Source organism: Crocodylus siamensis, chromosome 3 (assembly GCF_052110815.1).
Source record: "Crocodylus siamensis isolate JL-2025a chromosome 3, ASM5211081v1, whole genome shotgun sequence".
Classification (NCBI taxonomy): domain Eukaryota; kingdom Metazoa; phylum Chordata; order Crocodylia; family Crocodylidae; genus Crocodylus; species Crocodylus siamensis.
The window spans coordinates 110,277,787-110,291,019 of record NC_143397.1 but is presented as its reverse complement, the minus strand read 5'-3'; positions in this window follow the sequence as shown (position 1 = coordinate 110,291,019).

Below are 13,233 nucleotides of genomic sequence, written 5' to 3'. Positions count from 1 at the left end.
ACTGTGGGAGGACCTGCAAGTCTAACATAGTTGTTTATAGCCACAAGAGAAAATGCACCATCAGTCAGTAGAATAGTGGCAATATCCACCCTCACTCACTGATGTATGGATACCGTATACTGCTTTTATTAAATAACAGGCTTAGTGGCTTGAGAGAGAGCTCTAGCTGTGATGTACTTTTAGTTTAGGAAGGTTATCAACTCAGTCTCCCATGACATTCTTGTTGTAAGGTAAGGAGATATGTTTCATGTGTAAATACTAGAAGGTGGATGCACAACTGGTTAGATCATTGTGCTAAAAGAGTAGTAATCAGTGGCTCAATGTCTAAATAGCGGGAGGTATTAAGTGATGTTTCTGGGGTTTGTCCTGGGCCCATTATTTTTCAATAACTTCATTAGTGATTTGAAGGATGGAACTGAGTGCACATTTAGCAAATTATTATTGTCTAACAACATTAGCTGGTTTTAGAAATAATTTATGGTTTGGGATTTGGGAAGCAGTAAAGCTAGAGGAAAAAAAAATTGGGAGTGATAATAGAGCTGGTACATTTTTTACAGTCAATAGTTTATTTACCAAAAGATGCAGTTCTAGTTATCACAAAACTATTCACAAATGCCTGAGCTGAATTTGCCAAATAGGGCACGCTTAGTGTGTATTAGCTCTGTGGATTATGCTGTGGCATTAAAGGTAGAACATGTTCTGAGCAGTCACATGGTAATATTTACTACAAACTCTACATACACAGCTCATGCTCCACTGCTAGTGGGCCAGTGAGCAGGTCTCCTGGCATGCTGTGCTGGAGCAACTTTCCCCCATGTTTCTGACAGTGGCTGAAAACAGCTGAGCACAGACAAAAGTGCCATCTGGTCAAATGTCTCTCCATCACAAACCAGCATGGGGTGACAACATTGATGACAGGTATGCATGAAGTGTGCAAAATGTGAAGAACTGTGGCCTTGGCTCATCTGGCTTTGGGACTCACAGGAGGCCATTACTGGGTCTGAACAGTTGGGTTTTCTGAACTTTCTGAGGGCCATCACTGGGACCCAAATACCCATTCTGTGCCCCCCTCACTGTGTCTTGGGTTACAGAAATGTAAGGGCTTACTTTAGTCTATGTTCCAGGTTCTGTTATCTACTTCTCCAGAACATATAAGTAAACATTGTTAATGCTAACCATTAGGTTTGATCCTTCCAGTTGTGGAAGTTTTGTGGGGAGGGCCTGGGCTGGGAGACCAAGGAACAGGATCCTTAGTTGGGGGATCACAAGAGCTGGCTGGGAGAAGGAAACCAAGGCATCAGAGTGGATCAGAATTGTGGATGACAAGCTGAGAACTGGGTAGGAAGCACACAAGAACCTCATTCTGTAACTGTGCAAACTTTATTTCCTCAAATAAATATGAGATTGTGCAATTGTGCTAAGAGTGCTGTGGGATTATTTTGGGTGAACCAAGCCTAGACCATTGTATACTGGTCTTCCTACTGCCTGTGAAAATTCCTGGGAGTGCTGTGGCATGGGAGTATATCCCCCAGTCTGAGTTGGATGGCTTTGTGGAGTTCAATAGCTACATCTCCATGGGCAGGTCCAACTCTGCACTGCTTGGAAGCTGGCCGGGAGCAAATAATGTTGTGGCCCATCTTCCAGAAGTCCATAATCAAAGTTCAGGTACCTGTTCATGGTGCTGCCCACCTACTACTGGGGTGAAGGCCACTGGGAGGGTGGTGGCAGTTCCTGTTACCACAGGGAAGGGCTACTCACCCTGGGGCATTTGGTTGATTTGCTGCTCAGACCTCCACTCCCTGCTTGGTATCCAGCCACACTGGGAAGTTCAAGGCTCCATTGGCTGGGATGACTGGAGTATGGTGAATAGTGCACACGGTATGCCTGGACCACCTCCCCAAGCTCCCACTTATCTGGTATCAGTTGCTGGCCAGAGAAGGATTGGGGGAGGATGACCTGGAGGCAACCAGTTTTCATGGTAGCCTGTGCTAGCATGAAGCTGCTACCATTGCCTCTGGTCAGGTCGGGGAGGGTAGGCAGCTTTAGTTGCCTCCTGCCTCACTGTCATGGAATGGACATATTCCTCTGCAGCAGTAGCCACCCTGTCCACGAAGGGCTTCCACAACTTCAAAGCAGTAGCCAGCCAGGACTTCTATGCCTCCACAGCAGACTGGAAGTATACATGGTCTGGAGGGTGAATTCCTGGACCATCTTTGAGCCCTTCATCAATCCCTGTAATTTTTCCAGAAACTGGGAGTCCTGAACGACAAATGTCTGTTCTCAACAGCTCTTCTGACCAGTTCTGCAGCAAGCCAGCTGTCAGTGGTCATGGCTTGACATGCAGTTGACTCAGTGAGGTCCTCCAGTATTTAATCTTGATAGTTCGGCTGATGCATTTAGTGATGGAACACCCTCTGAGCAGAAGAGTCCTTCCATAGACTTGAGACAGCATTGGTGTGAGTGATGGAGTCCATCACTCCATCAGCAGTGATGGAGCCTCCTGAGTTTGCTCATGCCAGGGCAAGTTCTGAAGAGTGCAGAAAGCAAAAATGACCGTGAGTTTGTTCCACTGTTGATGCATCATATGTGTGTGATTTTTGAATTCCCACTCAGACATTAACAAGTGCTCGGATAACAGAACTGCATTGTTAGTAAAGCAGACCTTGAAATTGTTCCAAACTTTTGAAATTATATGAGGAAACCAGACTCCTCTTGCTCTGCCCACTCGTTTTCATGGGCCACTGAAATTAAATGAGAGAATAAACTGCATCATGGAGTCTGTCAGCTAGCTTCTCTCAGGTACCTGCTGTTTGCATTCCTCCCCTCACCTTAGTTCCTGTGGACATGTGTAGACCACTGGCTATGAAGCCCCACCCCTTCATCCCCCTGCAATAACTTGTCTCTGGCTCAGAATACTGCCTCTATGGTTAATATCTTCCTGGCAAGAATATCCTATCAGCACAGAACTGAGTTCTTTGAGCTTGCAGATGGTAACCCTGCAACATATGCCCTGCTGCTTCTGCAAGTTCTCGTGCCAGCACATGCCCTAGAGTCATGGAAGGGAATTGCTTGTTATGACAGTTCTCTGCTAAGGCTGGAGATTCCATGGACCATTCATGAGGCTCGGGAAACATACCTATGCCTGAGGTACAACTTCATAGCTCTGCCAGACTTCCTAGCAGTAAAAGAAGCTATTGATCATGCCCTGAACCTAGGATCACCTGCCCTCCTCAGATGCATATAAATGAGGGCCTTTGATTATGCATTTTTGTGTGTTTGTACCCTAAAAAGCTGTCTTGGGGGTTGGACCCCAGCCATGCAGGTGGGAGCTCTGCTGGCCATGCCTCTCAGTACTGACATGTGGAATTCACCTGGAAGACAGGAGATTGGTATCTTAAACCCACTGACACACCCTGGTGCATGTGAAACATCCACAGGAGGAGGGAAAGGGGTGGGCAGAGAGTGACAGTTGACAGCCAGGGCACTTGGAATGTGGTAGAAGGACTAGGCAGGTTGGAGGGAGGACTGGGTGGATCAGGTTTCCACTCTGCACTTTACATGAACTACTTAACCTTTAACTAGGCCACTAAGCCCCCAGTTGGTCCAGCCATTGAGTACCCTGACTGGCCATGAAGCTGTGACTGAGCTATTGACCAGCATTCCCTCTAAGCTGCATGGCATGTGCAACCATGCAGGTGCGCTCATGCTGTGCTGCCAGGTGCACCTGCATGGCTGCACACAGTGCACAGCTTAGAGGGAATGCTGCTATTGACCTATGAAAAATTCCCTCAGCCCAAGCATGGGTGTGCCACCAATTCTGCAGGGTCTCTGGGGTGGCGGTGGAGTGGGGAGCAGGGTGGAGGGGGTCACTCAGCCTGACTGGGGCTGGTGTCCTGGGAGCCTGTGGCAAATTTACCATAGATGCTTCCCCCGCCAGCAGGGGCGGATAGGGCACCAGAGCTGAGTGGAGATCACAGATCACCTCCTCCCCCAGCCCCACAGTAGGGGGCCTACCCAACTGTCCATGAACCTTAGGCTCATAACTGCCTTGGACCCTACACTTTGGGGTGCCCCACAGAGCTGGGTGGAGAGGCTGTAGTGGCAGCTTAGCCCACCAGGCTGCCCGACAGGTTGGACAGCCCTTTGCCTGTTCTGGCTGGAAGTTCTGGCCACCACCCACCCCACTGCATCCAGTGTGCTGGGGCTTTCACTCCCCAGTGTGTGTCATGGGATGGGGAGGGGGGCCCTGCGCAGACTGCTTTGCCCTAGGCCCTGCAGCCTGGTGGGATTGTCTTTGCCACCAGACCAGGAAGAAGTGGTGGATGAGGCTTTCTTTGAACAGCTAGTGAAGTTTCCCAACAGAAGCCCTGGTTCTCATAGGGAACTTCAATCACCCTGACACCTGCTGGGAGAGCAATACAGCAGTACACAGGCAATCCAGGAAGTTTTTAGAAAGTATTGGAGACAACTTCCTGGTGTAAGTGATGGAGTGGCCAGCTAGGAGTTGTCTTCTTTTTGACATGCTGCTGACAAACAGGGAAGAAGTGGTAGGGAATTTAGTAGTGGATGGCAACTTGGACAGCAATGACCATGAGGTGATTGAGTTCAGGATCCTGAGGAAAGGATGGAGGGAGAGCAGAAGACTAAGGGCTCTGGACTTCAGAAAAGCAGACTTCACATCACTCAGGAAGCTGATGGGCAAAATCCCCTGGGAGGCCAGTCTGAGGGGAACAGGAGTCCAGGAGAGCTGGCTGTACTTGAAGGAAGCCTTACTGAGCATGCAGGAACAAACCATCACAATGCAGAGGAAGACTAGCAACTATGGCAGAATACCAGTGTGGCTTAGCAGGAACTCTTCAATAAACTAAGTCACGAAAAGAAATCTTATAAGAAGTGGAAACTTAGACAAATAAATAGGGAGAAGTATAAAAGCATTGCTCAGGCATGCAGAGATGAAGTCAGGAAGGCCAAAGTGAATTGGAGTTGTAGCTAGCAAGGAACGTGAAGGATAACAAGAAGGATTTCTACAAGTATGTTGGTAGCAAGAGGAGAATCAGGGAAAGTGTGGGTTCCTTACTGAATGGGGGAGGCAACCTTGTGACACAGGATGCAGAAAAGGCTAAAGTGCTTCTTTGCTTCAGTCTTCACAGGTAAGGTCAGCTCCCAGACTACTGCATTGGGCAGCACAGTTTGTGGAGGAGTTTAGAAGCCCTCAGTGGCAACCGAACAGGTTAGGGACTATTTAGAAAAGTCCATGGGGCCAGATGGGATGCACCTGAGGGTGCTGAGGAAGTTGGCTGATGACCTTGCAGAGCCACTGGCCAGTATCTTTGAAAACATATGGTGATCAGGAGAGGTCCTGGATGACTGGAAAAGGGCAAACAATGTGCCCATATTTAAGAAAGGGGAAAAGGAGGATCCAGGGAACTACAGACCAGTTAGCTTCACCTCAGTTCCTGGAAAAATCATGGAGCAGATCCTCAAGAAATCAATTTCTAAGCACTTGGAGAAGAAGGTGATTAAGAACAGTCAGCATGGATTCACCAGGGGCAAGTCATGCCTGACCAACCTGATTGCCTTCTATGATGAAATGACTGGCTCTGTGGATGCGGTGAGACCAGTGGATGTGGTATACCTTGATTTTAGCAAGGCTTTGTATACCGTCTCCCACAACATTCTCTCAGGCAGGTGAAGGAAGTATGGGTTGGATGAATGGCCTATAAGGTGGATAGAAAATTGGCTGGAGCATTGGGATCAGAGGGTAGTAATCAATGGCTCGATGTCTAGTTGGCAGCCGGTATCAAGTGCTGTGCCCCAGGGGTCAGTCCTGGGGCTAGTTTTGTTCAACATCTTCATCAACGACCTGGAAGATAGTATAGAGTGCACCCTCAGCAAATGTGCAGATGACACCAAGCCGAAGGGAGTAGTAGATAGGCTGGAGGGTAGGGCTAGTATTCAGAGTGACCTAGACAAATTGGAGGATTGGGTCAAAAGAAATCTTGTGAGTTCAACAAGGACAAGTGCAAAGTCCTGCACTTAAGACAGAATAATCCCCCCATGCATCACTACAGGCTGGGTGTTGGCTGACTGGCTGGGCAGCAGCTCTGCAGAAAAGGACCTGGGGTTATAGTGGACTAGAATCTGAATATGAGCCCGCAGCATGCCTTTTTTGCAAAGAATGCTAATGGCATACTGGGCTACATCGGTAGGAGTGCTGCCAGCAGGTCAAGAAAAGTGATTATTCCCCTCTATTCAGCACTGATGAGGCCACATCTGGAGTACTGTGTTCAGTTTTTGCCCCCCACTACAGAAAGGATGTGGACAAATTGTAGAGAGGGCAACAACAATGGTGATGGGGTGGGGGTGGGGGACATGACTTATGAAGAAAGACTGAGGGAACTGGGCTTATTTAGTCTAGAGAAGAGGAGACTGAGAGGGGATTTAATAACCTTCAACTACCTGAAGGGTGGTTCAAAAAAGGCTGGAGCTAGATTGTTCTTAGTGGTGGCAGATGACAGAACAAGGAGCAACACTCTCAAGTTGCAGCAAGGGAAGTTTAGGTTAGATATGAGGAAAAATGTTTTCACTAGAAGGGTAGTAAAACACTGGAACAGGTTACCCAGAGAGGTAGCAGAATCTCCATCCTTGGAAGTTCTTAAGACCTGGCTTTGGCTGGGATGATGTAGTTGGGGATAGTCCTGCTTTGAGCAGGCAGTTGGACCTCCTGAGGTCCTTTCTAACTCTAATTTTCTATGATTCTATGATTCTCTGATTTTCTATGATTCTATGATTTTAGTGGGAATCTGCTGCTAGTCCTGCTGGTACCCCAAGGCACCCTCTGGGCCCCGATGTGCTCATAGAGTGCTTGGAGTTGTTAGCTGCTCTTCATGCTCTTGGCAGTGGTGGTAACAGTTCTCTACTCATCCCACATCATGATGATGTCTGGCACTTCTCCATGATGCCAGTTCAAAGCCTGCTTGCTGGGGTCTGAGGAAGACATTCTCTAATATGGTTTGGTTCATTAAGCTAGAAGATAGTTGCTTGCGCCACAGCACTTAAACAAAAGTTTTAGGCCTTGGAAAACCTTGAGGATGTCAGTGGTTGCCTGGTGTGGTGCCATGTGGGCTGAAGTCATACCTCATGGGGACACATGGAGGTGTTGGCTTGTGGCTGGTACCAGCCCCCATCAAAGCAGTAGAGTTCAGGAGGGTGGACAGAGAGGAAGTGGCATGGGGGAGGGCCCGGGAGCAGTGCATCCTGAGTTGCTGAAGGACTGCAAATTGCTTGTATTATCTCTGTGGAGTGTCTGATGACAGCTAAACATGAGCTACTTAATATGATCTGGAGATGCTCCTCACCTGAAAAGTTCTAGTTTTGCTACAATATGAGCTCACTTAGCATGTATTTTACTGCTTGACTATTCAGATACACAAATTAAAGTACATGTAACACATATCAAGTGTAACATGTAACACAGGTCCTCTGCTGTACCACACTGCAGGCTCCCCATGCTATGTTGTGCTGCATCATACTGTGCCACCTTCTGGGGCCTATGCAGCATGATGGAGGGGGAAACCCAGAGACCCTGGCTGCTGTTGCTCCTACAGCTGGAGTGGGGGGGAGGTGGAACAGTGATTGAGTGGGAGCATGGGGGCCATCAATTAACCCCTCATGGGCCAGCAGTTGGACAGCCCTGTCCTAGTTATTTCAGCTTCCCTTGCTGTGAGCTGTTAGCTGTAAAAGAAGTATTCTAGCACAATAATGCAGCATAATGGACAGCTATGCCTTGCCCAGGACTGCCCAGTAAGGAGTGTTTGAAAAACAGGTAGATTTAGTTGGAAGAAAAGGAGATTAAGGGCAAACATGAAAACTATTTGAAAAGCTGCCATAAAGAGGAGAGGGAGCAACTGTTTTTCCTTGCCACAGCAGGACAGCTGTAAGGGAATAGGTTTCAACTGCAGTCCGTGGTTGGACCCAGAGGGTTGTGATTGATGGCAGTCACTCATTGTGGTGCCCTGTGACCAGTGGGGTCCCTCAAGGCTCTGTCCTGGGACCCATCCTGTTCAACATCTTCATTAACGATGTGGACATTGGAGTCAGGAGTGGACTGGCCAAGTTCGCCGATGACACCAAACTTTGGGGCAAAGCATCCACGCCAGAGGACAGGCGGGTGATCCAGGCTGACCTGGACAAGTTCAGCAAATGGGCAGACGAGAACCTCATGATGTTTAACACCGAAAAATGCAAGGTTCTCCACCTTGGGAGGAAAAACCTGCAGCACCCTTATAGGCTTGGCAGTGCTACGTTGGTTAGCACTACAGAAGAAAGAGACTTGGGGGTCATCATTGACCACAAGATGAACATGAGCCTGCAATGCGATGCTGCGGCTAGTAAAGCGACCAAAACACTGGCTTGCATCCATAGATGCTTCTCGAGCAAATCCCGGGACGTCATTCTCCCCTTGTACTTGGACTTGGTGAGGCCGCAGCTGGAGTACTGCGTCCAGTTTTGGGCTCCACAATTCACAAAGGATGTGGAGAAGCTTGAGAGAGTCCAGAGGAGAGCCACGCGCATGATCAGAGGTCAGGAAAACAGATCTTACGATGACAGGCTGAGAGCCATGGGACTCTTTAGCCTAGAAAAGCGCAGGCTCAGGGGTGATCTGGTGGCCACCTATAAGTTTATCAAAGGTGACCACCAGGATCTGGGGGAACGTTTGTTCACCAGAGCGCCCCAAGGGATGACGAGGTCGAACGGTCACAAACTCCTGCAAGACCGTTTCAGGCTGGACATAAGGAAGAATTTCTTTACTGTCCGAGCCCCCAAGGTCTGGAACAGTCTGCCAGCGGAGGTGGTTCAAGCACCTACATTGAACACCTTCAAGAGTAAATTGGATGCTTATCTTGCTGGGATCCTATGACCCCAGCTGACTTCCTGCCCTTTGGGCAGGGGGCTGGACTCGATGATCTCCCGAGGTCCCTTCCAGCCCTAATGTCTATGAAATCTATGAAATCAGATTTAGACAAAATCCCCGGAAAAAAATCTTCCTTATTATTAGAAGTGTAGAGCAATGGAGCAAGGAACTGAAGAATCTTCATCAGTGTAGGTTTTCAAGAAGAAGCAGGATAAACCTTCTCAGATAATTTAGGAACAGCATATTCTAGATCTACACAAAGGGCTGGAGAAGATGACTCCTGAGAACCATCCCAACCTTATGATTCTTTGAGTGCAAATTTGCAGTAAAGGTTATAGCCAAAAGGTGGCAACTGAGCATTTCTGTATGTCTAATTCATTAAGTGCGTAAGCAGGAGCCACACTGTTTGGAAAATTAGGTCTCTAGTCATAGGTGAAATCCTGCCTTTTGGAAGGAGCTATTGATTTGGAGGCTTTTGCTGGATTCACTCAGATCTCTCATCATTGGCGACCCAGTTGCACCCCCTAAGATTGGCTATGCACCCCCTGGAAGCTCCAGCCGAGAAACTAGAAGTGTCGGCAAAAGTGCACTTCCAGGTTCACTGCTGGCTTGGCAATTGTCCATTGGGGGACACCCCCCCAGTTGGCGGTGGCTGGGGGACCCCTCCCCCTGTCAGTGATCTGAGCCCCCCCTGGACTCAGGAGGCACCAGTCTCCCATGTCTCTCATGACCTTGTAAAGCCAAAACCCTCCCTAACTTTGACTATAGAGTCAGCAGGGACATGTCTTAGAGGTGAAGGACTAAAACAGTAGTAGTATGGAGCCTAACAGAATGTACATGCAGTTAAAACCCTGTATCTGAAGACTCATGCTGTAGCAGGTACCTGTTCTCATGGCAGGAATTACAAGAAAATCAAAACCTCAGATGCATAATCTAACTGTGAAGAAGCTCAGAGTAACTAGGAAGCTCTGGGAAAAGGTTTACCCAAAAGGCAGTAAGCATATGGAATAAATTACTTGAGAAGGCAGCTGAAGTACAGAGTATAAATTTAAAGAGGCACTCTTAATTTTTTTTCCCAGAGGATGGACTAGTGAGCAAAAAGACAGGCAGCTAGAATTAAAATGAAGGATAAGACAGCAGGCAGAGAACTCTTAATTTCTTTGGTTGACTTTTGCTTCAGAAGAAATACAGAGGAAACAATCATTTTTTTTTTCAAACTTTAAAGGTACCAAAATGATCAGAGGAATTTTTTTCAAAATGTTAAGATGCTATCACAAATATAGTTCAGAATCAAATTATATCAGTAAAAGCCTAGTAATAACATGCCTGAAGGTGTCATGATGTCATTTTCTTTAGATACTGCAATTTTCAGGCCTGAATATAACACTTTATAGATTTTGAATAAAATTGCCTGGAACAGAGCACGGTTCATAAAAATGAGTCAAAATGGGTTGTAAGTAAGTGTACAGAAGAAAGAAGTCAACTCTGCAGAAAGAGAGAACCAGAAGTTAGGTTTCTGTAACCATATTTTTGTTCCTAAATAATAATGGTCTGATTTTTCAATGACCTCATTGAAATTTGGGTGGGGGAACTGAACTTTTTGAACCAGGCCAGATACCAGGAAAAATATAAGCAAATGATTAATCTGATTTTAAATGGATTTGCTTCTGTGCTTAAGGCATGTGTTGAAGTGCCAGTCTGGACTGGACCCCAAATTTTTGATCAATAGTTTAATAGTTTCATAGTTGTTAGGGGCTGGAAGGGACCTTACAGATCATCGGGTCCAGCCTCCCTACGCTTGGAGCCGGATGATCCCAGCAAAGTGGGTGGGTCTCAAGACACTTTTTGAAGATCGCCAGGGTGGGTGACCACCTCTGGTGGGAGCCTGTTCCAAACCCTCGGCACTCGACAAGTAAAGAAGTTTTTCCTTATGTCCGGTCTGAAGTGTTCTTTATTTGTGCCCATTATTTCTTGTCCTCCCCTTGGGGGCCTTGGTGAATAGATGCTCCCCTAGGTCCTGATGTATGCCCCGATATACTTACAGTCTGCTACCAAGTCCCCTCTGACTCTTCTCTTCTCCGGGCTGAACAGCAGCATTCCCTCTAAGCTGTGTGGTGTGTGTGGCCACATAGGCTTGCTCATGCTGCGCTGCCAGGCATGCCTGTGTGGCTGTGCATGCCACACAGCTTAGAGGCAACGCTGCTGAACAGTCCCAAGTCTTTCAGCCTCTCCTTGTATAACCTGCTCTCTAGGCCTCTAATCATGCATGTGGCCCTCCTTTGGATTCTCTCAAGCTTCTCCACATCCCTCCTGAAGCGCGGTGCCCAGAACTGGTTGCATTACTCCAGCTGCGGTCTCACCAAGACCGAGTAGAGAGGGAGGATAACATTCTTAGCCTTGCTTGTAATGCCTCGGTAGATGAATGCCGGTGTTTGATTAGCTCTGCCAGCTACAGCATTGCATTGGTGGCTTATGTTCGTATTTTGTGGTCTGTCATGACACCCAGGTCTTGTTCATTTGCGATGATGGCAGGCAAAGCACTGCTGAGCCTGTAAGTTTGTGTTGTGGATTATTTCTCCCCCAGTGGAGCACTTTACATTTTTCTGTGTTAAACATCATCAGGTTGAGGTCCGCCCACCTTGCAAGCCCATCTAGGTCAGCCTGTATTGCTAGCCTGTCCTCAAGTGTGACCATGCTCCCCCTTAGGTTAGTGTCATTAGGAAACTTTGCCAGTTCACTTTTAATACCCAAATCCAAATCGTTGATGAACATATTGAAAAGTACTGAACCCTGAGGGATTCCATGGGTCACCTTCCACCATGTTGATTCAGTTCCATCAATCAATACTCTCTGAGTCCTATCTTGGTGCCAGTTACCTAGCCACCAGACCATAAAGTAGTTGAGGCTGCGTTTTCCCAATTTTACCATGAGGCCTGTTACCAGATTTGCCCATTACTTCGGGGTGTGCTCATTTATTTGGGATACATTTCCAGGGTCTTGGTAATTCTATTAATGTGCTGCTTGTGTTACTTGTGTTTCTATACAGAGCTGTATCTCTCACTTCTGCAAGCCCTCACCCCCAATGGAGCTATCTTGCAGGACTCAGTTCATTGGGGCTGGGTTCCTCCAGTCCCCAAATCAGTCATACACACAAACACACACAGATTAACGTGACATGCCTGACCTGGCCGGGTTGATCAGCATGGACAGGCTGACACCCTCATATGCCAAGAATGAGTTCATCAGAGCAACAATAACTACAGTCAGACACAAGCACACAGGTAAACAGAATACCTCTGAATCCGGCTGGGTGTCCAGATAACACCCTCATGGGCCAGCATTCAGTTCATTAGGGCACGTCTGAGCCAAACTGGATCAATCAGCCTGTACAAGCTGATCCCCTTGTGTGTTTCAAACTCAGCACGTCCCAACCTTTTAGCCTCTTGATGAGCAGACCCCACAGTACTTTTGAGCTTCACAAGGATCTTTAGGTTAGGTAAAAGAAGAGTTGCTGCAGAGCAAGTAGAGAAGGAAAAATATACCGAGTTGCCATCAGTTTGACTCTAAAAGTTACTTATTGCTAAGTATATGCAATATATAATGACACTAGCAATAATAGACATGCAAAGGAAAAACAAACACAAATAGTTACAGTATTACCCTGGTTTCACTAAGTATTTGGGGAAATCTAGCTCAAGCTTAATTAATACAGTTCAGATTCAGAAATCTATGCTTAGAGAGAAAAGAGAGAGAGCTGGGATCTCACCAGTCCACGGCACTTGGGTTGCAAAGCTGACAGGTAAAAGTTCTCAGCAGGATCCTTGAAGGGAGATGATCTGTCTCCTTCAGCCTCTTGGGAAGAAAGCGGGTGGTGTCAGCACACACACTGCTGCTTCTTTTACAGATTTTTATACCCGCAGTTCAGCTTCTTTCAAGCATTCTCAATAGTATAAATTAAATTGTCTTTTCTATTGACGAGGGGCTATCTGGTTGGGACATCTCAGGAAACTGACTGATACTCAGGAAACACATACTTAGGAGCCAGCTTGACATTCCTATGGATAGCAGATATACTGATGGGGATAGCGCCTGGTTTCTTCAGAAACAATAGATAGCTTGCAGCATCAGGGTTTTGGATTTTTACTTGTGGTGAACAAGCCTCAGCTTAGCATGACTTTTCCAGATCTTACTATAGTCTTTTAACAGACTTAAGGCAATTATTGGAGTGATCATAACCTGTTGTGGAGATGTCTTCCACCAGTTGTCCCAGGAAAAGTATAACAACACTTGTGGTTAGGGCTCCAAAGGGCTGGATGCTG